Raw genomic sequence first — 24,746 nt, forward strand, 5'->3', positions numbered from 1 at the left:
GAATTCGGAGCTCTCCAGGAGCGTTCGCAGATCTTCCTCGCAGCGTGTCCGATGCTGCCGCGTTCTATCGGGCCGAGGAGGGGAGCTCGACGGAGAAGGTCTTTTGGTCTCAGTATGCTGAGGCCGGACATCCGGTGCCCCTTAGCGACCAGCTGAAGCAGCTGGTCGAGCTCCACAAGGCGGCCGAACAGGCCATGAAGGGCCTCATAGTTCGGCTGTGGCCTAAGGAGGCCATGCCTGGGAGCTACTTCGGCCTGGTGCGGCGGCTGGTGGATGCGTGCCCGTGGGTTGAAGTCATCAAGCACTCCGCCTGTATTGAAGGTGCCCGTCAGGCCCTTGCCCGCGCAAAGGTGCACTGGGGCAAGATGGATGCCCAGAAGCTCATGACGGACCCGCCACCGCAGGGCAAGGAGCATCGCACGCCCGAGATGTATTATAAGAGTGTGCTGAAGGGCGCCCGCACTATTGCGGGTGAGTGCTCCAAAGATGTAATATTTGAGTAGACTCGCATTTTGTTATCCTGTGCGCTGAAAACTTAGTCCATTTGTGCTAAGCAACGCATTTTAATTTAAAATATTACCTTCTATGCGGCTGTTTATCAAATCTGAGAGATGGCAAGTCGTCGGCTTCAGCCCCCATGCCACGAGTGCTGGGGTGTTCGGGATAAATTTGAGCACTCTTGTTCCCATATTTGGGTCCATCTAGGGAGGCGCTCAACACAACGAACAAGGCAACCGGACTTATAGTGCTTGAACACTCTCACTTAGCCATAGAATTCTATAATTTTGAATTTCGGCGAAGCCCCTAGTCTTCGGAAGGCCGAATTTGGGGCGCTATCCACGCCTGGGCCGGACAAAAGCTAGCTCTTCGCTCTAAGCGACATAAGTCTTTAGGGACTCGCAAAAAACCTCTTCGAACAGCGACCAGCTCTTGCCTCATCATGACGGTCAGTTTTAGCTTTCTCCACTGGGGCGCTCGCCCAGCTCAACCGGGGTGCAATCGCAGTGGTTCTCCCAATGCTACCTTAGCCGATACAACGGAACGTAAGGTACCAAAACATGGGAGCTGGGCAAACCCAACTATTGACCCAAGACATGATTCGGAGCCGATGCATATAATGCTATAAGTTCGGGGTGCCGCACTTGTGAAAGTGTTCGGACTTATCACACCATGATGCGGGAAACATAAGCCCCTGGTGTATTTAGCCGTACCAAAACGTAGGGATGCGACATGTCACAAATGAACATATGTATAAGAGAGAAATGCAATTGGAAGCAAAAAGGTGCTGCATTACTTATTCGAGAAAAACTGCTGTAAGTGCAGAACGATACAAATGGTGCGATAAGCAGGGGATGGGACTGTTAAACATGTCCCCCTCCAGGGGTAGGCTGCGGAATGGTGCATAAAACAGATTTAATGCTCGTAATGGAGACCACCTGGATATTCGTTGTAGCCATTATCCTTCCCTGGCTGTTGCATCGTGAGTTCGGCAGGTCTGCTACCGGACAGGGCCTCTGACGAATGGAGTCCTGTGGGAAAAAAAGAAAAAAAACGACACACTTGAGAGCCCCTGGTGTGGTTAAGCCGTATTCTGGGCCTATCGTGGTCGTGCCCCTCTCCCCATGCCCATGGTATCTTCAGAGCGTAATGGTGTACGCGAAGGACCTGTCTTGACATTTTGCAGGGGATGGGGTTGGAGCCGCACTGCTACGCGTGCTCGGAACGTGCCAGGTGGTCTTGCTGTATGTTACTCCGGGCGCGTTTAGCCGTGTCCGGTCGCTTAATGGCCGGACTCGAGAATTGCCTTAAGAGGCTGCACTGTACTTCTGCCGCGAGAGCCGCTGTATGTTCCTCCGTTCGGAGAGAGTGTTCAGTGTTTCCGTTGACCGTTATGACTCCTCGAGGGCCTGGCATCTTGATCTTGAGGTATGCGTAGTGCGGCACCGCGTTGAACTTTGCGAACGCGGTACGTTCGAGCAGAACATGATAGCCGCTGCGGAACGGAACTATGTCGAAGATTAACTTCTCGCTTCGAAAGTTATCCGGGGATCCGAAGACCGCTTCTAGTGTAACTGAGCCTGTACAATTGGCCTCTATACCTGGTATGACGCCTTTAAAGGTCGTCTTGGTAGGTTTAATCCTTGAGGGGTCTTTGCCCATTTGCGCACTGTGACCTGATAAAGCAGGTTCAGGCTGCTGCCGCTGTCCATTAGGACTCTGGTGAGGTGAAATCCATCGACGATTGGGTCTAGAACCAATGCGGTGAAACTGCCATGGCGGATGCTGGTGGGGTGGTCCCTTCGGTAAAAAGTGATCGGGCAGGAGGACCATGGATTGAACTTGGGGCAACTGGCTCCATCGCGTATACATCCCTGAGTGCATGCTTCCGCTCCCTTTTGGGTATGTGTGTTGTGTATATCATGTTCACCATCCGCGCCTGTGGGGGGAAACCCTTCTGTCCTCTATTGTTCAGCGGTCGGGTCTCTTCCTCGTCATCACTGTGCAGCCCCTTGTCATTGTTTTCGGCAATTAACTTGCCTGCCTGCTTGAATACCCAATAGTCCCTGTTGGTGTGGTTGGCTGGCTTTTCGGGGGTGCCATGTATCTGGCACGAGCGGTCGAGTATTCGGTCCAAATTGGACGGACCCGGAGTAGTTCTTTTGAATGGCTTTTTCCGCTGACCGGGTTTAGAGCCTCTGAATCCGGCGTTGACTGCCGTATCTTCACTATTATCGCCGTTAATGCGGCGTTTGTTTTTATTGCGACGCGACCTGCCATTACGGTCCTTGAAATCCGGACTGCCAGAGTTTTTGCTGAGGTTATTGCTGCGTGCTAGCCAGCTGTCCTCACCCGCGCAGAAGCGGGTCATGAGTGATGTGAGGGCTGCCATGGATTTCGGCTTTTCCTGTCCCAGGTGCCGGGCAAGCCACTCGTCGCGGATGTTGTGTTTGAAGGCTGCGAGGGCCTCCGCATTCGGACAGTCGATGATTTGGTTTTTCTTGGTTAAGAACCGTGTCCAGAATTGTCTGGCCGATTCGTCTGGCTGCTGAATTATGTGGCTTAGGTCATCGGCGTCTGGTGGCCGCAGATATGTGCCTTGGAAGTTATCGAGGAATGCGGCTTCCAGGTCTTCCCAACTCCCGATTGACTTTGTTGGCAAGCTGTTAAGCCAATGCTGGGCTGGTCCTTTAAGTTTGAGTTGGAGATATTTGATGGCGTGAAGATCATCACCGCGGGCCATGTGGATATGAAGGAGATAGTCTTCGATCCAAACCGCAGGGTCTGTTGTGCCATTGTAGGATTCAATGTTCACGGGTTTAAACCCTTCGGGTATTTGATGATCCATTACTTCATCTGTGAAGCACAGTGGGTGTGTGGCGCCTCTGTACTGGGCGATATCACGACGGAGCTCGAAAGAGCTTTGTCTATTTTGTTCGGCCCGGCCGGACTTACTGTGTCCGGCTCGACGGTTGTCGTCACGTATCATGGGGCGCCCACGCGATCCATAGATCGATCTTGATTGTCTTGCCTTATCCTCCAATACATCTCGCAAGTCCGGAGCGTTCCCCCATGGCTTTGTGCTCTTCGATCGATGCCGGGGTACGGTTCTAGCGAAGGGCCTAGGGGCCTCTCTGTCGCGACCGCGGGGTGGTCGGTCAGCCGTATTGTCTGCTGGTGATGTAGGTTCATATGCCTCCTCCTCTAATCGGGGGAGCAGCTTGCGTTTAGGGTAACTTTTGGAGGGGCGTTCGAGCTCACGCTCTTCGGCCGCGAGGACTTCAGTCCATCTATCGGCTAGCAGATCTTGATCAGCTCTAAGCTGTTGCTGCTTTTTCTTGAGGCTGTTTGCCGTGGCCATAAGCCTGCGTTTAAAACGCTCTTGTTCGACGGGATCCTCAGGCATGACGAATTCGTCATTGTTGAGGCTTGCCACGTCTCCGGCGGGAGGCATATAATCCTCTACCTCTTCTTCTGCCGCTCTCTCATGAGGGCTGGCGTCTCCGTCCTCCTGCGCTGAATCTTGCTGGAGTGGGTTGTCTTCGGCGCTGTCCGGTGTGTTATTATCTCTGGTGCCGGAATCTTCATTCTTGTTGTGGCGGGATTTAGAGCGGCGCCGCTGACGCCGGCGCTTGGGCTGTTTCTTGGAGGGGTCATCCTCCGCTGTTGCTTCGCCATTCCCATCCTTTGGGATATCCACCATGTATATGTCATATGATGAGGTGGCTTTCCAGTGCCCAGTAGGCGCTGGTTCTTGGTCGTCTCCGGCATCGTCGTCCATACCGTCGATGTCTTCGGAGTCGTAGTCTAGCATGTCGGTTAGATCGTCGACAGTGGCTACTAAGTGGGTGGTGGGTGGGCTCTGAATTTCTTCGTCGTCCGCATCCCAACTGTCCTGACCGCAGTCCGGCCAGGGTTCTCCTGATAACGAGCGACACTTTAGCGAACTCAAGATGTCGCCAAAAGGTGAGTGTTGAAAGATGTCCGCTGCGGTGAACTCCATGACCGGCGCCCAATCGGATTCGATTGGAGGGGCGCGGGAGGTTCGGAGTCCGACAAGGAGTCCGACACCTCGGAGTCACGAGCTTCGTGAGGGACAAGGTCAGTGTTCGGCTCTATCGCCATAGAGGTTGCAGCCCCCGAGGCGGTGTCTAGCCATCCGTCCTTGATCTGCGCAGCTGGCTCCGAATTGAAGATCGGAGCGGGCTCGAGTGCGGCCTCTAGGGTACTGTCCGGCTGCAGAGCTAAATCATGCCAGTTGTGACAGTGCGGCGCGCTTGGCTGTGGCTCGAATCCATCAAAGATCAAGTCCCCGCGGATGTAAGCCGTGAAGTTCAAACTTCCAAATCTGACCTGACGGCCAGGGGCGAAGCTTTCGATCTGCTCCAGATGGCCAAGTGAATTGGCCCGCAGTGCAAAGCCGCCGAATACAAAGATCTGTCCGGGGAGGAAGGTCTCACCCTGGACTGTGTCGTTGTTGATGATCGAAGAGGCCATCGAGCCTATCGGTGACGACACAGAGGAACTCTCAATGAAAGCACCAATGTCGGTGTCAAAACCGGTGGATCTCGGGTAGGGGATCCCGAACTGTGCGTCTAGGCGGATGGTAACAGGAGACAAGGGACACGATGTTTTACATAGGTTCGGGCCCTCTTGATGGAGGTAAAACCCTACGCCCTGCTTGATTAATATTGACGATGTGTGTTACAAGAGTAGATCTACCATGAGATCAAGGAGGCTAAACCCTAGAAGCTAGCCTATGGTATGATTGTTGTTCGTCCTACGGACTAAAGCCATCTGGTTTATATAGACACCGGAGAGGGCTAGGGTTACATAGAGTCGGTTATAATGGTAGGAGATCTACATATCCGTATCGCCAAGCTTGCCTTCCACGCCAAGGAAAGTCCCATCCGGACACGGGACGAAGTCTTCAATCTTGTATCTTCATAGTCTTGGAGTCCGGCCGATGATGATAGTTCGGCTATCCGGACACCCCCTAGTCCAGGACTCCCTCACCATGGTTAGATTATATGATCAAGATTATGCTAGGTAGCATTCCACATCAAAAATTATCTTTTTTATCATTTACCTACTCGAGGACGAGCAAGAATTAAGCTTGGGGATGCTGATACATCTCCCTTGTATCTACAATTTTTTATTGTTTCATGCCAGTATTCTAAAACTTTAATATACTTTTGGCAACTTTTTATACTATTTTTTGGACTAACATATTGATCTAGTGCCCAGTGCCAGTTCCTATTTGTTTCATGTTTTTTGTTTCGTAGAATATCCATACCAAACGAAGTCCAAACGCGATAAAAATTTACGAAGTTTATTTTGGAATATATGTGATATTTGGGAAATGGAATCAACGCGAGACGATGCCCGAGGGGACCACAAGCCATAGGGGCTCGCACAGGGGGGAGGGCGCGGCTAGGAGGCTTGTGGGAAACCTGTCAGGAGGTTGGTGCCCTTCTTCAGCCGCAAGAAAGCTAATATCCCGATAAAAATAGTGTTAAAATTTCAGCTCAATCGGAGTTACGGATCTCCGGGAATTTAAAGACTAGAACCTGGGAGCGCAGAAACAGAGAGAGAGAGAGAGAGAGAGAGAGAGAGAGAGAGAGATCCAATCTCGAAGGGGCTCCCACCCCTCCGCCTCCATGGAGGCCAAGGACCAAAGGGGAAACCCTCCTCCCATCTAGTGGTAGGTCAAGGAAGAATAAGAAGGAGGGGGCTCTCTCCCCCTCTCTCCTGGTGGCGCCGGAACACCGTCGGCGCAACCATCGTGTGACGCCGATCTAATCCAACAAATCCATCATCTTCACCAACACCTCCATCACCTTCCCCCATCTATATGTAGCGGTCCACTCTCCCGCAACCCGATGTACCCTCTACTTGAACGTGGTGCTTTATGCTTCATATTATTATTCAATGATGTGTTGCCATCCTATGATGTCTGAGTAGATTTTTGTTGTCCTATTGGTAATTGGTGAATTGCTATGATTGGTTTAATTTGCTTGTGGTTATGTTGCTATCCTTTAGTGCCCATCATATGAGCATGCGTGCAGATCACACCATAGGGTTAGTTATATGTTGATAGGACTATGTATTGGAGGGAAAGGGTGACAACATCTTCAGCCTAGCATAGAAATTGATGCGTACAGGATTGAAGGCGGAGCAATATATCTTAATGCTATGGTTGGGTTTTACCTTAATGAATGTTAGTAGTTGTGGATGCTTGCTAATAGTTCCAATCATAAGTGCATAGAATCCAAGTAAGCGATGACATGCTAGCAGTGGCCTCTCCCACATAAAACTTGCTATCGGTCTGGTAACGTAGTCAATTTCTTAGGGACAATCCCACAACTCCTACCACCACTTTTCTACACTCGCTATACTAAATTTAATTGTTTATTTATCTAAATAGCCCCTAGTTTTTATTTGTGTGCTCTTTTTCATGTTGCAAACTTATCCATTACACCTACAAAGAACTTCTAGTTTCATACTTGTTCTAGGTAAAGCGAACATTAAGCGTGCGTAGAGTTGTATCCCTGGTCGATAGAACTTGAAGGGAATGCAAATCCTACCATTAGCTCCTCATTGGGTTCGACACTCTTATTTATCGAGAAAGGCTACAACTGATCCCCTATACTTGTGGGTTATCACACACCCTGGTAGGTTGTGCCCACCTCGGCCGCCTCCAGCACCGCCTCTTTACTCTAGAAATACCCAGAAAATCCAAAAAAACTAGGGGAGTCGACGAAACACAATTCTAGCCGCCCCAAGTTCTAGAACAACCAAATCCAATCTAGACACCATCACGGAGGGGTTCATCATCCTCACTAGTGCCTTTCCAATGATGTGTGAGTAATTTATTGTAGACCTATGGGTCCTTTGTTAGTAGCTAGATAGCTTCCGCTCTCTCTTTTGATTCTCAATACAATAGTCTCTTGGAGATCTATTTGATGTAACTCTTTTTGTGGTGTGTTTGTTGAGAACCGATGAACTTTGAGTTTATGATCAGATATGTTTATCCATGAAATTTATTGGAGTTTCTTTGATCTCTTATATGCATGATTACTTATAGCCTCGTATTTCTTCTTCGAATCTTTGGTTTAGTTAGGCCGGCTAGATCAATTTTTCTTGCCATGGGAAGAGGTGCTTTGTAATGGGTTCGATCGTGCGATGTTCTTTCCCAGTGACAGAAGGGGCAGCAAGACACGTATTGATCATTGCTATTAAGGATAATAAGATGGGGTCTATTCCTACATGAATAGATCTTGTCTACATCATGTCATCATTCTAATTGCATTACTCTATTTCTCCATGATCTTAATACACTAGATGCATGTTGGATAGTGGTTGATGTGTGGAGTAATAGTAGTAGATGCAGGCATGAGTCGATCTACTAATCTTGGACGTGATGCCTATACAATGATCATTGCCTGGATATCATCATATTTATTTGAAGTTCTATCAATTGCCCAATAGTAATTTGTTTACCCACCGTATGCTATTTTCTCGAGAGAAGCCACTAGTGAAATCTACGGGCCCCGGGTCTATTTTCTCATCATATATCTTCAAATCTATATTGATATTTTCCTTTTGATTTATTTGCATATTTTATTTTCAGATCTATATTATCAAAATCCCACGAATACCTTGCTGAATTTTATTTGCCTTTAATTTATTTGCATCTACCAATCTTTTACCCGAGAGGGATTGACAACCCCTCTTTTGTGTCGGGTTGCAAGTATTTGTTCTTTGTGTGTAGGTATTGTTTACATAGTGTTACTTGGTTCTCCTACTGGTTCGATAACCTTGGTTTCACAACTGAGGGAAATACCTAGTTTCGCTGTACTGCATCATCCTTTAATCCTCGGGGGAAAACGGATGTAGATACAATACATAAAGAAAGGATCGACATGAATTTTTGGCGCCATTGCCGGGGAGACATCATCAACATCTATCAGGTTCCTAATCACAAATGTCATCTCCTTGCAATTTACATTATTTGCCATTTTCATCTCCCCCAATTCACAAAAAATTGCCGTTTTATTCACCCTCTTTTTCATTCGCCTTTTTCTAGTCAAATCTCTTATTTGCTTGAACTTGTCACCATGAGTGACTTTGGCAGGGAAGAAACAGATGATGGCCTAACTCCTAAAATTGGACGATCTGGCAATCTAGATGCCAAAACTTTTGTTTTGGGGCAAGGGAACGTTATGGGAAAAGAACATATTCAAGATTTCTCAATTGTGTTGGAAATTTGACCCTTGATGATACTCCTATACTTAAAAGAACTAAATCTTATGTGGAAGCTATTTCAGCACTAGTTCTGGAACTTCAAAATAGATTTATTCGTACCCATCCTACCTTGCAAAGATTGTTTTATGAGCTACCATCTATAAAAGATTCTAAATCTAAAAAGATAGCTACCCAAGTTCTTATGAATGAATATGATTACATAGTACGGGAAGCTAGGGAAATCTTTGACTTTTATGGTATGAGCCGTGAAAAACTGGTAATAAATGAGATCCTTTATAATAGTGATTATATGTTGAGACATTTGCTTGGAAATAACTGATACGTCTCCAACGTATCTATAATTTTTGATTGTTCCATGCTATTATATTACCTGTTTTAGATGTTTATGGGCTTTATTTTACACATTTATATCATTGGAGTGCAAGCCAAGAAGTAGCCAAGGTGGCCACGAGATCCAGAGGACTTGGAGTGCAAGCCAAGAAGTAGCCAAGGTGGCCACGAGATAGGAGAGCGTGCCCACCTTCCTGGGCGCGCCCCCTGTCTCGTGGGCCCCTCGGGCGGCCACCGATGTACTTCTTCCTCCTATATAAGCCTACATACCCCGAAAACATCCAGGGAGCCATCAAAGAAATATTTCCACCACTGTAACCTTCTGTATCTGCGAGATCCCATCTTGGAGCCGTCGCTGGCGTTCTGCTGGAGGGGGATTCCACCATGGAGAGCTTCTACATCAACACCATAGCCCTTCCAATGAGTTGTGAGTAGTTTACCACAGACATTCAGGTGCATAGTTATTAGCAAGTTGGCTTCTTCCCTCTTTTTTGATCTCAATACAATGTTCTCCCCCTCTCTCGTGGAGATCTATTCGATGTAATCTCTTTTTGCGGTGTGTTTGTCGAGATCCGATGAATTGTGGGTTTATGATCAAGTTTATCTATGAATAATATTTGAATCTCCTCTGAATTCTTTTATGTATGATTGAGTTATCTTTGCAAGTCTCTTCGAATTATCGATTTTGTTTGGCCTACTAGATTGATCTTTCTTGCCATGGGAGAAGTACTTAGCTTTGGGTTCACTCTTGCGGTGTCCTTATCCAGTGACAGAAAGGATTGCAAGGCACGTATTGTATTGTTGCCATCACGGATAAAAAGATGGGGTTTATATCATATTGCTTGAGTTTATCCCTCTACATCATGTCATCTTTCTTGATGTGTTACTCTGTTCTTATGAACTTAATACTCTAGATGCATGCTGGATAGCGGTTGATGTGTGGAGTAATAGTAGTAGATGCAGGCAGCCGTCGGTCTACTTGTCACGGACGTGATGCCTATATACATGATCATGCCTAGATAATCTCATAATTATTAGCTTTTCTACCAATTGCTCGATAGTAATTTGTTCACCCACTGCAATACTTATGCTATCTTGAGAGAAGCCACTAGTGAAACCTATGGCCCCCGGGTCTATCTTTTATCATATAAGCTTTCGATCTACTTTTATTTGCATCTTTATTTTCTGCATCTATATTATAAAATACCAAAAATATATTTATCCTATCATATTATCTCTATTAGATCTCACTTTCGCAAGTGGCCATGAAGGGATCGACAATCCCTTTATCACGTTGGTTGCGAGTTCTTTGTTTGTTTGTGTAGGTTCGTGGGACTTGTGAGGATCCTCCAACCAGATTGATACCTTGGTTCTCAAAAACTGAGGGAAATACTTACGCTACTGTGCTGCATCACCCTTTCCTCTTCAAGGAAAACCAATGCAAGCTCAAGACGTAGCAAGAAGGATTTCTGGCACCGTTGCCGGGGAGGTCTTCGCTCAAGTAAAGACATACCAAGTACCCATCACAAACTCATCTCCCTTGCATTTACATTATTTTCCATTTGCCTCTCGTTTTCCTCTCCCGCACTTCACCCTCGTCGTTTTATTCGCCCTCTCTTTCCCAATCTCCTCTCTCTTTCGCTTGCCTTTTTCTATTTGCTCGTGTGTTAGATTGTTTACCTTGTCGTTATGGCTAGTCTTTCTATCCATGTTATTACTCCCGAACATGAAATTCTCAATTTTAAGCAAAGGGAGGGAGAAAATTTAAAATATGCTTGGCATAGAATTTGCAATGCTCAAAATAAATACACTAGGAAGCTTTCTACTTCCGTTCTTCTTCGCAATTTTTATGTAGGCATTACTCCTTGGAATAGATGTGTTCTTGATACCGTTGCCAGAGGGGATTTCTTGAATAGCCACACGTTTGAAGCTTATAATGCTACGTTAGAATATTTTAACTTTGGAACATGTTATGCAACGGCTTGAGATCATTGAAAATAAAATTGCCACTGTTGAGTTAATTGAAAATTTGGATAAAAATATTCATAGTCAAATTACCCAATACGGATCTAGGGTTAGAGTTACTTTGAAAAATCTTAAGGAGGAAGAACCTATAGTTAATGAAAAAATAGATCTAGATTCTGCAAGAATCGGTAAACTTGAGGATATCATTACTAACTTAGGTTCCGCATTTTCTTCCATGAAAAACACTCCAAAAACCCCTACCAAAACTGCCAAGTTTATATATGTTTCTAAAAATAAGGGTGAATCTTCTAATAAGGGAGACGCGGATCTCAAATCCATAAGTGTTCATCCCAATTGTCTCTCTATCGTTAAGGAACCTTCTGCTACAAACGAATTTCTTGAATTTTTGCCTAAAGGTTTTATCATTGCTAAAAATAAAGAAACCCCTAAAGATTATAAGTGATATATTGATGAATCAAGTGCCAAAGATGGCACTACTTAGATATATCTTCGCTTTTATGCCTAGCTAGGGGCGTTAAACTATAGCGCTAGTTGGGAGGCAACTCAATTTTCTTTGTGTTTTTTGTTGTTCCTGTTTAGTAATAAATTTTGCATCTAATTTCTTTTTAGATGTGTTTTCATGTTTTATTTAGTGTTTGTGCCAAGTAGAACCTATAGGATAACCTATGATATGAGTTGATTTGATTCTGCTGAAAAACAGAAACTTTGCGCTCACGAGAAAAAATTAAATAAATCACAGAAACGAGCTTTTGCATTGATTCTTTATTATGCTGTTCAATAAACAAATTTTTTAGGCCTTCCTATTTTGGTAGGATTTTTAAGGTTCAACAAGTTTGCGTTAGTTACAGGTTGCTACAGACTGTTCTGTTTTTGACAGATTCTGTTTTTCGTGTGTTGTTTGCTTATTTGATGCATCTATGGCTAGTATGTAAGGGTATGAACCATAGAGAACTTGGAATACAGTAGGTTTAACACCATTATAAGTAAAGAATGAGTTCATTACATTACCTTATGTGGTGGTTTTGTTTTCATTCGCTAACGGAGCTTATGAGATTTCCTGTTGAGTTTTGTGTTGTGAAGTTTTCAAGTTTTGGGTAAAGATTTGATGGACTATGGAATAAAGGGTGGAAAAAGCCTAAGCTTGGGGATGCCCAAGGCACCCCAAGATATTCAATAATAGCCAAAATCCTAAGCTTGGGGGCGCCCCCGGAAGGCATCACCTCTTTCGTCTTCGTTCATTGGTAACTTTACTTGGAGCTATATTTTTATTTGCCACATGATATGTGTTTTGCTTGGAGCATCGTGTATTATATTAGTCTTTGCTTTTTAGTTTACCAAAATAATCCTTGCTATAACACACCTCTTGGGAGAAGCCTACTTGATTGAAATTTAGTAGAATACTCTATGTGCTTCACTTATATATTTTCAGCTAGATAGTTGTTTCTCTAGTACTTCACTTATATCTTTTAGAGCACGGCGGTGGTTTAATTTTGAAGAAATTGTTGATCTCTCATGCTTCACTTATATTATTTTGAGAGTCGTTTAGAACAGCATGGTATTTTCTATGGTTATAAATTGGTCCTGGAATGATGAGCATCTAAGTTGGGTATAATAAAAACTATCATAGTTAGTGAATTGGATGCTATGATTAACTTGATACTTGATAATTGTTTTGAGATATGGAGGTAGTGATATTAAAGTCATGCTAGTTGGGTGATTATGAATTAAAGAATGTTTGTGTTGAAGTTAGCAAGTCCCATAGCATGCATGTATGGTTAAAGTTGTGTAACAAATTTGAAGCATGAAGTGTACCTGGCTTGTGCATCCTTATGAGTGGTGGTCGGGGACGAGCGATGGTCTTTTCCTAGAAATCTATCCCCCTAGGAGCATGTGCGTAGTGCTTGGTTTTTGATGACTTCTAAATTTATTCAATAAGTATATGAGTTCTTTTGACTAATGTTGAGTCCATGGATTATACGCACTTTTACCTTTCCATCATTGCTAGCCTCTTCGGTACCGTGCATTGCCCTTTCTCACCTTGAGAGTTCGTGCAAACTTCGCCGGTGCATCCAAACCCCATGATATGATAAGCTCTATCACACATAAACCTCCTAATATCTTCCTCAAAACAGCCACCATACCTACCTATTTATGGCATTTCCATAGCCATTCCGAGATATATTGCCATGCAACTTTCCACCGTTCCGTTCATCATCATCATGACATACATTAATTTTGTCCTATTGCCATTGCATGATCATGTAGTTGACATCGTATTTGTGGCAAAGCCACCATGCATAATTTTTATATACATGTCACTCTTGATTCATTGCACCATCCCGGTACACCGCCGGAGGCATTCATATAGAGTCATATCTTGTTCTAGTTTCGAGTTGTAATTCATGTGTTGTAATCAATAAAAGTGTGATGATCATCATTATTAGAGCATTGCCCAAAAAGAAAAAAAAAAGAAAGTCCAAAAGAAAAAAAAAGGCCAAATAAAAAAAAGAAGAAAAAAAAGAAAAAAAGAAAATAAATAAATAAAGGGGCAATGCTACTGTCTCTTTTTCCACACTTGTGCTTCAAAGTAGCACCATGTTCTTCATATAGTTTGTCTCATATAGTTTGTGCTTCAAAGTAGCACCATGTTTTCATGTAGAGAGTCTCATAAGTTGTCGCTTTCATATACTAGTGGGAATTTTTCATTATAGAACTTGGCTTGTATATTCCTACGATGGGCTTCCTCAAATGCCCTAGGTCTTCGTGAGCAAGCAAGTTGGATGCACACCCACTAGTTTTCTTTTGTTGAGCTTTCATTCATTTATAGCTCTAGTGAATCCATTGCATGGCAATCCCTACTCCTCATGTTGACATCAATTGATGCGAATTCCCATAGCCCGTTGATTATCCTCGTCAATGTGAGACTTTCTCTTTTTTTGTCTTCTCCACACAATCCCCAATCATTATTCTATTCCACCCATAGTGCTATATCCATGTCTCACGCTCATGTATTGCGTGAAGGTTGAAAAAGTTTGAGATTATTTAAGTACGAAACAATTGCTTGGCTTGTCATCAGGGGTATAGAAGTTGGGAACATCTTTGTGTGACAAAAATGAAGCATAGCCTAACTATATGATTTTGTAGGGATGAACTTTCTTTAGCCAGGTTATTTTGAGAAGACATGATTGCTTTTATTAGTATGATTGAAGTATTACTATTTCTTTTATCAATATGAACTTTTATTTTGAATCATTTGGATCTGAACATTCATGCCACAATAAAGAGAAATTACATTGAGAATTATGCTAGGTAGCATTCCACATCAAAAATTCTGTTTTTATCATTTACCTACTCGAGGACGAGCAGGAATTAAGCTTGGGGATGCTTGATACGTGTCCAACGTATCTATAATTTTTTATTGCTCCATGCTATTATATTACCTATTTTAGATGTTTATGGGCTTTATTTTACACATTGATATCATTTTTGGAACTTACCTACTAACCGGAGGTCCAGCCCGTATTGCTGTTTTTTTGCCTATTTCAATATTTCGAAGAAAAGGAATATCAAATGGAGTCCAAACGGAATGAAACCTTCGGGAGCGTGATTTTTGGAACAAACGTGATCCATAGGACTTGGAGTGCGAGCCAAGAAGCAGCCAATGCGGCCACGAGATAGGAGGGCGCGCCCACCCTTCCTAGGCGTGCCCCCCTGTCTCGTGGGCCCCTCGGGCGGCCACCGACGTACTTCTTCCTCCTATATAATCCTACATACCCCAAAAACATCCAGGGAGCCACCGAAGAAATATTTCCACCAGCATAACCTTCTGTATCCGCGAGATCCCATCTTGGACCCATCGCCGGTGTTCTGCCGGAGGGGGATTCCACCATGGAGGGCTTCTACATCAACACCATAGCCTTTCCGATGAGTTGAGAGTAGTTTACCACAGACCTTCGGTTCCATACTTATTAGCTAGTTGGCTTCTTCTCTCTTTTTGGATCTCAATACAATGTTCTCCCCCTCTCTTGTGGAGATCTATTCGATGTAATCTCTTTTTGCGGTGTGTTTGTCGAGATCCGATGAATTGTGGGTTTATGATCAAGTTTATCTATGAATAATATTTGAATCTCCTCTGAATTCTTTTATGTATGATTGAGTTATCTTTGCAAGTCTCTTCAAATTATCAATTTGGTTTGGCCTACTAGATTGATCTTTCTTGCCATGGGAGAAGTGCTTAGCTTTGGGTTTAATCTTGCGGTGTCCTTACCCAGTGACAGAAAGGGTTGCAAGGCACGTATTGTATTGTTGCCATTGAGGATAAAAATATGGGGTTTATATCATATTTCTTGAGTTTATCCCTCTACATCATGTCATCTTTCTTAATGTGTTACTCTGTTCTTATGAACTTAATACTCTAGATGCATGCTGGATAGCGGTCGATGTGTGGAGTAATAGTAGTAGATGCAGGCAGGAGTCGGTCTACTTGTCACGGACGTGATGCCTATATACATGATCATGCCTAGATAATCTCATAATTATTCGCGTTTCTATCAATTGCTCGATAGTAATTTGTTCACCCACCGTAATACTTATGCTATCTTGAGAGAAGCCACTAGTGAAACCTATGGCCCCCGGGTCTATCTTTTATCATATAAACTTTCAATCTACTTTTATTTGCATCTTTATTTTCTGCTCTATATTATAAAATACCAAAAATATATTTATCCTATCATATTATCTCTATCAGGTCTCACTTTCGCAAGTGGCCGTGATGGGATTGACAACCCCTTTATCGCGTTGGTTGCGAGTTCTTTGTTTGTTTGTGTAGGTTCGTGGGACTTGTGAGGAGCCTCCTACTGGATTGATACCTTGGTTCTCAAAAACTGAGGGAAATACTTACGCTACTGTGTTGCATCACCCTTTCCTCTTCAAGGAAAACCAACGCAGATAACCAAACGTAGCAATAACCAAACTTTTTATGAAAATCATAAAAAGGAAATTCCTGTTTTAGATATAATCCAACAAGTTTTCAATGATGTCAATCAACAATTTTCTTGGATTGTTGCCGAAAATGAAAGGGGGTATACAGATGGGCAACTTGATAATGCTAAATTACAATGGATAATGTGTTTCAAGTTATTTTTTGCAAAACCACCTAACAAGAACACATCTTCGGAGAACAAGAAGAAAGATGACAATACTTGCATCTATGCTTTATGAATAGCTAGGGGCATAAAACAATAGCGCTTGATGGGAGGCAACCCAATGAATAAAATTTTGTTTTTACTTTTTCTTTCTGTTCTTGAGGGTTTGCACAATTCTGCCTCTATTTTAATTAGTGTCTGTGCGAAGCTAAGCCTTTCGGATCATGTTTGATGATACTTGATTCGATCTTGTTGAAAAATAGAAACTTTTTTGCTCAGTAAAATAATTTTCATAAATCACAGAAATGTGCATTTGCTTTGATTTTTTTACACAAGATTTATATAGACATTTCTCACGTTGTCCAAATTTTTCACAAATTTTTGGAGATACAGAAGTATATGAAGTTTTCAGATTGCTACAGACTGTTCTATTTTTGGTAGATTCTGTTTTCTTTGCGTTGTGTGCTATTTTGATGAATCTATGGACTTTATCGGGGGGTATAAGCAATAGAAAATTTGGAATACAGTAGATATATTGCAAAAATAAAATATGAATGGGTTTGCAACAATAATTAGAGTGGTGATTTGCTTTGTTGTACTAACAGATCTCTAGAAGGTTTTGTTAAGTTTTGTGTGATTGAAGTTTTCAAGTTTTGGGTGAGATCATGATGGATGAAGGAATAAGGAGAAGCAAGAGCCTAAGCTTGGGGATTCCCCATGGCACCCCAATATAATATTCAAGGATGAACAAGCAACTAAGCTAGGGGATGCCCGAGTGGCATCCCCTCTTTCTTCTAACGACCGTCGGTATTTTACTTGGAGCTATATTTTTATTCGTCACATATCATGAGTTTTACTTGGAGCGTCTTGTATTATATGAGTCTTTTCTTGTTTTGATTTTTATTTTGTGTCAAGTATCCTTGCTGAATACACCTATTTGAGAGAGCCATAATTATTCTATGATTTGTTAGAATTTCTCTTTATGCTTCACTTAATTTTTTTGAGTTATGGAATCACTCTGGTACTTCACTTATATCTTTTTTACCACGGTGTGCTTTGATAATTTTGAAGAAATGCTCTCATGCTTCACTTAGATCTATTTGAGAGTTAGTATTTTTGAAGAAATTCTTTCATGCTTCACTTAAATTATTTTGAGAGATGGAAATATTTATGCTTATGTTCTTCACTTAAATTTGTTTGATCCTGTCAAAAAGCAATTGCAACATATGTAGTCCCAAAGTGATAGATATTCAAGAGGGATATAATAAAAAATTTCATGAAGATCATTGGACAAAATAGACTTGATTATTTTTAATAGTTTTGATATCTGATGATAGTGATATATGAGTCATGTTGATGAGTAATTATGATTTAGTAAGAAAATTGGTGTTAAGGTTTGTGATTCCCTATACAAGCACGAAAGTCAATAGTTATCCAATGAAATTACATCCTACTTGTGGTTCATTATTTGGTGTTAGTTACGCTTAATGCTCGCTTATGTGACTTTTTGTTTCTTGGTTGGACTTCTCAATCTTTTTGCTAGGCTCCACTTGTACTAAGTAGAATTACTACTTGTGCATCCAAAATCCTTAAACCCAGCTTTGCCACTTGAGTCCACCTTACCTACCTATGTGCGGTATTCCCATGCCATTCTAAGAAAATTTGGATGTGTCATCTCTAAATTTTCAAAATAATTTCCTTTTTGTGTGCTCGTACCGCTCATGAAGCGGCAGGGGTGGCCAATATTTTCCATGCTAGATGTGTTATTCTCAAGATAAGTGTTTATTCACTTGTCATTGCACGAGAGTACGGCAACGGTATTAGGGATGCCCAGTCCCGAAATGAAAAATGAATTTACTTTATGTTGTCAAATAATAAATTCCTTGGAAAGTGTTGTTATGGAGGGCACCCGTGGATACGGCTAGCCATGGATTGTGAAAGAATGGTGGAAAAGGAATAAACTTTATTTTCTGTTTGGGAACTGCCTATGATATATCTAGCATGGAAAGTGTTGGGAATTACTCGGTCGTTTCTGTTGACGGGAAAAGTATGCCTCTCAAAAAAAATTATCTCTCATTTTTTCGCCTTCAGCCCTGGCACCTCAACAAATCCCTACTTCCCTCTATGAAGGGCCTTTCTATTTACTTTATGCAATTTTTATTTTTATTGAGTCTCCATCTTCTCTTATAAAGAACCAACTAAGGGTCACTATGATCGTACTTAAGCATTGGATGTAGTTAATATTGGAGTGTGTTTCATGAATGGATCAATGATAGAGCATGATGGGCTAGGATAACTTGCTTTAGTGTTGATATTTTGAAAGACATGGTTGCTTGTTGATATGCTTGAGTATTGAAATCTTCATGTCAAAAACTAGACTATTGCCTTGAACCATATAAAAGTCCATATGTCCATGCTACAAAAGAAAAGAATGTGATGAACATGATAGGCAGCATTCCACATCAAAAATTATGTTTTTATAATTTACCTACTCGAGGACAGGTAGGAGTTAAGCTTGGGGATGCTGATACGTCTCCAACGTATCTATATTTTCTGATTGTTCCATGTTGTTATATTATCATTCTTATATTTTTTACAATCATTTTATAGCAACTTTATATCATTTTTTGAGAATAACCTATTGACATAGTGCCTACTGCCAGTTGCTGTTTTTTTTGCTTCTTTTTTACTTTGCAGAATATCAGTACCAAACGGAGTCCAAATGCAGCAAAACTTTTGGAGAATTTTTCTGGACTAGAAGGCACCTATTGGGCCAAAGAAGTACCAGAGGGGGGCTCCGAGGGGAGCACAACCCACCTAGGTCCGTCTGAGGGCCCAGGCGCGTCCTGGTGGATTGTGCCCACCTCGAGCACCTCCCGCACTGCTTCTTTGCTCTATAAATACCCTAAAAATCCAAAAACCCTAGGGGAGTCGATGAAACACAATTCCAGCTGCCACAAGTTCCAGAATAACCAGATCCAATCTAGACACCATCACGGAGGGGTTCATCATCCTTATTGGTGCCTCTCCGATGATGCGTGAGTAGTTTATTATAGACCTACGGGTCTGTAGTTAGTAGCTAGATGGCTTCCTCTCCCTCTTTTGATTCTCAATACAATGGTCTCTTAGAGATCTATTTGATGTAACTATTTTTGTGGTGTGTTTGTTGGGATCCGATGAACTTTGCGTTTATGATCAGATCTTTTTATCCATGAAAGTTATTTGAGTTTCTTTGATCTCTTATATGCATGATTACTTATAGTCTCGTATTTCTTCTTCGAATCTTTGGTTTAGTTAGGCCGATTAAATCAATTTTTCTTACCATGGGAAGAGGTGCTTTGTAATTTGTTCGATCATGCGATGTTCTTTCCCAGTGACAGAAGGGGCAACAAGACACGTATTGATCGTTGGTATTAAGGATAACAAGATGGGGTCTATTCCTACATGAATAGATCTTCTCTACATCATGTCATCATTCTTATTGCATTACTCTGTTTCTCCATGAACTTAATTTACTAGATGCATGCTGGATAGCGGTCAATGTGTTGGGTAACAGTAGTAGATGCAGGCAAGAGTCGGTCTACTAATCTTGGACGCGATGCCTATATTATGATCGTTGCCTGGATATCATCATAATTATTTGTAGTTCTATCAATTGCCCAACAACAATTTGTTTACCCACCGTATACTATTTTTCGAGAGAAGCCACTAGTGATATCTATATTACTATGTGCCTTTTTATTTATTTGCATCTTTTATTTTCAGATCTATATTATCAAAAACCCAAGAATACCTTGTTGAATTTTATTTGCCTTTATTTTATTTGCATCTACCAATCTATCACTTCACCAATCTTTTACCGAGAGGGGTTGACAACCCCTCTTTTGTGTCGGGTTGCAAGTATTTGTTCTTTGTGTGCGGGTACTGTTTACATAGTGTTGCTTGGTTCTCCTGTTGGTTCGATAACCTTGGTTTCACAACTTTGGGAAATACCTACCTTCATTGTACTGCATCATCCCTTAATCCTCGGGGGGAAAACTAACGCAGATAAATACATAAAGAAAGGATCATGGCGCGGCAAGCACATTCTGAAGGGGTCAAAACCGTAGTAAATAGGCGCTGGTGCGGTTGAGAGGGAGGGGTGGAAACCGTGGTAAACTCGTCTCCGTAGTTGAGTGGGAGTGGCCAAAGCAATGTACAATCGTCTTTGTAGTGGAGCTGGGAGGGGCAAGCATAAGGGATAAAGACGGGGGTAACATGTCGGATGCGAACATACCAGCACTAAAGCACCGGATCCCATGAAAACTCTGAAGTTAAGCGTGCTTGGGCGAGAGTAGTACTAGGATGGGTGACCTCCTAGGAAGTCCTCGTGTTGCATTCCCTTTTTAAAAATTTTTTGCGCCGCTTGCAAAACAAAACGCACGTGTGCGGCATATATTTACCATGTTTTATTATTTTGCACGATTGCGGTAAGTTATAGCTGGGTGCTCACTATTCAAGCGTCTAGCGGCGGCGTTGTGGCGCGGCAAGCGTGTTCTGAAAGGTGTCGAAACCGTGGTAAATAGGCGTTGGTGTGGTTGAGAGGGAGGGGTGGAAACCGTGATAAACTCGTCTCCGTAGTTGAGAGGGAGTGGCCAAAGCAATGTACAATCATCTTTGTAGTGGAGCTGGGAGGGGAAAGCATAAGGGACGAAGACGGGGGAATCATGTCAGATGCGATCATACCAGCACTAAAGCACCGGATCCCATTAGAACTCCGAAGTTAAGCGTGCTTGGGCAAGAGTAGTACTAGGATGGGTGACCTCCTGGGAAGTCCTCGTGTTGCATTCATTTTCAATTTTTTTGCGTCACTTGCAAAACAAAACGCATGTTTGCGGCATATATTTACCAAGTTTTATTATTTTCCATGATTGCGGTAAGTTTTAGCTAGGTGCTCATTATTCATGCCTCTAGCGGCGGCGTTGTGGCGCGGCAAGTCCGTTCTGAAAGGGGTCGAAACCGTGGTAACTATGCGCTGGTGCGGTTGTGAGGAAGGGATGGAAACCGTGATAAACTCATCTCCGTAGTTGAGTGGGAGCGGCCAAAGCAATGTACAATCGTCTTTATAGTGGAGCTGGGAGGGGCAAGCAAAAGGGACGAAGACAGGGGTAACATGTCAGATGCAATCATACCAACACTAAAGCACTGGATCCCATCAGAACTCTGAAGTTAAGCGTGATTGGGCGAGAGTAGTAAGTCCTCGTGTTGCATTCCCTTTTTTATTGCGACGCTTGCAAAAGAAAATGCACGTGTGCTGCATATATTTACCACGTTTTATTATTTTCCATGATTGCGGTAAGTTTTAGCTGGGTGCTCATTATTCACGCGTCTAGTGGCGGCGTTGTGGCGCGGCAAGTGCGTTATGAAAGGGGTCGAAACCGTGGTAAATAGGCACTGGTGCGATTGAGAGGGGGGATGGAAACCGTGGTAAACTCGTCTCCGTAGTTGAGCAGGAGCGGCCAAAGCAATGTACAATCGTCTTGGAGCTGGAAGGAGCAAGTATAAGGGAAGAAGACGGGAGTAACATGTCAGATGTGATCATACCAGCACTAAAGCACCAGATTCCATTAGAACTCTGAAGTTAAGTTTTCTTGGGCGAGAGTAGTATTAGGATGGGTGACCTCCTGGGAGGTCCTCATGTTGTTGCATTTTCTTTTTATTTATTTTTTGCGCCGCGTGCAAAACAAAGCGCACGTGCGCGGCATATATTTACCACATTTCATTATTTTCCATGTCTATGGTAAGTTTTAGCTTGCTGCTCATTATTCACGCGTCTAGCGGCGGTGTTGTGGCACGGCAAGCGCATTATGAAAGGTGTCAAAACCATGGTAAATAGGCGTTGGTGCAGCTGAGATGGAGGGGCGGAAACCGTGGTAAACTCGTTGAGTGGGAGCGGCCAAAGCAATGTACAATCATGTTTGTAGTGGAGCTAGGAGGAGCAAGCATAAGGGAACAAGATGGGGTAACATGTCGGATATTATCATATCAGCACTAAAGCACCAGAAGTTAAGCGTGCTTGGGCGAGAGTAGTATTAGGATGGGTGACCTCCTGGGAAGTCCTCGTGTTGCATTCCCTTTTTTTGTGCTGCATGCAAAACAAAACACATGTGTGCGGCACATATTTACCATGTTTTATTATTTTTCACGTTTGCGGTAAGTTTTAGCTCACTCATTATTCATGCGTCTAGCAGCGACGTTGTGGCGCGGCAAGCGCATTCTGAAAGGGGTCGAAACAATGGTAAATAGGCGCTGGTGCGGTTGAGAGAGAGGGGTGGAAACCGTGGTAAACTCATCTCCATAGCTGAGCGGGAGCACCCAAAGCAATGTACAATCGTCTTTGTAGAAGAGGTGGGAGGGCAAGTATAAGGGACGAAGACGGGGGTAACATGTCGGATGCGATCATACCAATAAAGTACCGGATCCCATCAGAACTCTGAAGTTAAGTGTGCTTGGGGGAGAGTAGTACTAGGATGGATGACCTCCTGGGAAGTCCTTGTGTTGCATTTCCTTTCTAAAATTTTTTCATGCCTCATGATAAACAAGATGCACGTGAGTGACATATATTTACCCTATTTTCTTATTTTCCATGTTTGCGATACATTTTGACTCGTTGTTATTATCCATGCATCTAACAGCGGCGTTGTGGCGCAACAAGCATGTTCTGAAAAATGTTGAAACTGTGGTAAATAGGCGCTTCTACGGTTGAGAGGGATGGGTGAAAACCATGGTGACCATAAGGGACAAATATAACGATACCATGTGGTATGCCATCATGCGTATTAGCACTAAAGTACCGGATCGTCTTAGTACTTCAAAGGTATGCTTGATGTGATGAGAGTAGTACCCGAATGGGTGTTTGCTAAAACAACTTGCTATTCTACTAGTAGAAAACAAGCCATTTGTCCTGGTTCCGGAGGCCCATTAGCCCCGGTTCAGGAACCAGGACTAAATGGTCGATAATAAAGCCCAAAACCTTTAGTCCTAGTTCGCTTATGAACTGGGACAAAAAGGGCTCCATGTGGCCGCTGCGGGGCGCCCAGGCAGGAGGATCTTTAGTCCCGGTTGGTAATACCAACCGGGACCAAAAGGCATGATCCACGCATCAGCATATGGCAGGAGCTGGTGTTTTTATTTTTTTAAGGGGGGGTTAGGGGGTTTTGGAGGGTTAATTTAGGGGTTTCATATATTGTGTTAGCTAGCTAATAGAGAGAAGTGACCTCTCTTTATCTTCATGCTTGGTCGATGCTAGCTACTTATACATATAGAGAGAACTCGACACGCTAGCTAGTAAGAAAATGAAGGAACCATTAAGTACACAAGATCATCATGAACATATACAAAGGGAAGTGACCTCTCTTTCTCCGAGAGATTGGTCGAACAACAAGTTTTCGTATATCTATCCGACACTACTAGCTACATATATACAATATAAGATCTCTTACAAACCCTAACATCTAAGGTCTATTTGAACTTCCACATGGTATTCTCCGGCTTATTTATGACATGGTCAATAAAGAATCCCGCCAATTCCTCTCAAATAGCTCGTATGCGATCATGTCATAGGAGTTCATCCCGCATCTGCCACATCTAATTTAAAGAAATGGGTCAATACATGTATATATATGAATGAAACTCAACACAAATGATGGTAATAAAATAAAAACTATGAATTCTTTTGTTTACGTAAATCATATTGTTTTTCAGAGTAGCCCCGCTTAGAGGTCGTCGAGTTGTAGATGAACTCGCAAACGTAGTGTCCACACAAATCATTCCCGGCTTCCCGCGACAAGCACTTTACGAGAAATAGAGTTCAATCAAACTAATAATCAAGCATGCTAAATGGTATTGATGAAACTAGCTAGAATCAATGAAAGATGCGCAGAACTATCTAGTAGTACTTAATTTTGGGTGTTTAAATTGCAGCTCTGTCGGCAGTCCCGGCGTAATTACGGTGAACTCTTGCCAAACCTTGCCAGACAAAGAGAATAATTACTTGATGTTAGTAAATGAACAAAGTTGCCAATATGGTGTGATAATGATCGATTGAACTTACTTCTGGAGCATATCAGTCATGTTCGCATACTCCTAGGGATCTTTTCTTCTTGAGTCTAAGACAGTTACTATTCCAGCTTCAAGCTTAATCTCTAGCAAAATAAAGTGGAATCTGCGCATGCATGCATAACTCATCAATTACATTACTATAATTAACCTCGAATAAGGGAAACCGAATATGCACAAGACAGTAACACTCACTTAATGTTGTAAGGAGAGAGTATTTTATCTTTTTTTTATTTTTCAGCAATGATTGTAGCAAGTCACTACTAGGGGAAAGCCTAGCAGCAGCGCGGGTTTTGGGCCTATTAGTAGCGCAGGGGCCGGCGCTACTAGTAAGGCGCTACAGCTAATGTATAGCAGTAGCGCGGGTGCCACCCGTGCTACTACTACGTCCGTTAGTAGTAGCAAAAATGAAAAGGCGATCCA

General features: G+C 42.9%; 2 non-coding genes and 4 pseudogenes across 2 annotated transcripts; all 6 read left to right on the top strand.

Moving 5' to 3' along the window:
• The first annotated feature begins 20,488 nt into the window (after window positions 1-20,488).
• LOC123154992 (5S ribosomal RNA) lies at window positions 20,489-20,607 on the top strand. The gene has a single exon (XR_006477152.1). It is a non-coding gene; the product is annotated as a 5S ribosomal RNA (ribosomal RNA).
• Window positions 20,608-20,937: 330 nt separating this feature from the next.
• LOC123153801 (5S ribosomal RNA) lies at window positions 20,938-21,056 on the top strand. Its single transcript, XR_006476575.1, has one exon. It is a non-coding gene; the product is annotated as a 5S ribosomal RNA (ribosomal RNA).
• A 327-nt stretch (window positions 21,057-21,383) lies between these two features.
• On the top strand, window positions 21,384-21,479 carry LOC123155591 (uncharacterized; annotated as a pseudogene).
• A 316-nt stretch (window positions 21,480-21,795) lies between these two features.
• On the top strand, window positions 21,796-21,917 carry LOC123155538 (uncharacterized; annotated as a pseudogene).
• Window positions 21,918-22,237: 320 nt separating this feature from the next.
• LOC123155595 (uncharacterized) lies at window positions 22,238-22,339 on the top strand (annotated as a pseudogene).
• A 317-nt stretch (window positions 22,340-22,656) lies between these two features.
• LOC123155577 (uncharacterized) lies at window positions 22,657-22,772 on the top strand (annotated as a pseudogene).
• The last annotated feature ends 1,974 nt before the right edge of the window (window positions 22,773-24,746 follow it).

Source organism: Triticum aestivum, chromosome 1B (assembly GCF_018294505.1).
Source record: "Triticum aestivum cultivar Chinese Spring chromosome 1B, IWGSC CS RefSeq v2.1, whole genome shotgun sequence".
Taxonomy (NCBI): Eukaryota; Viridiplantae; Streptophyta; class Magnoliopsida; order Poales; family Poaceae; genus Triticum; species Triticum aestivum.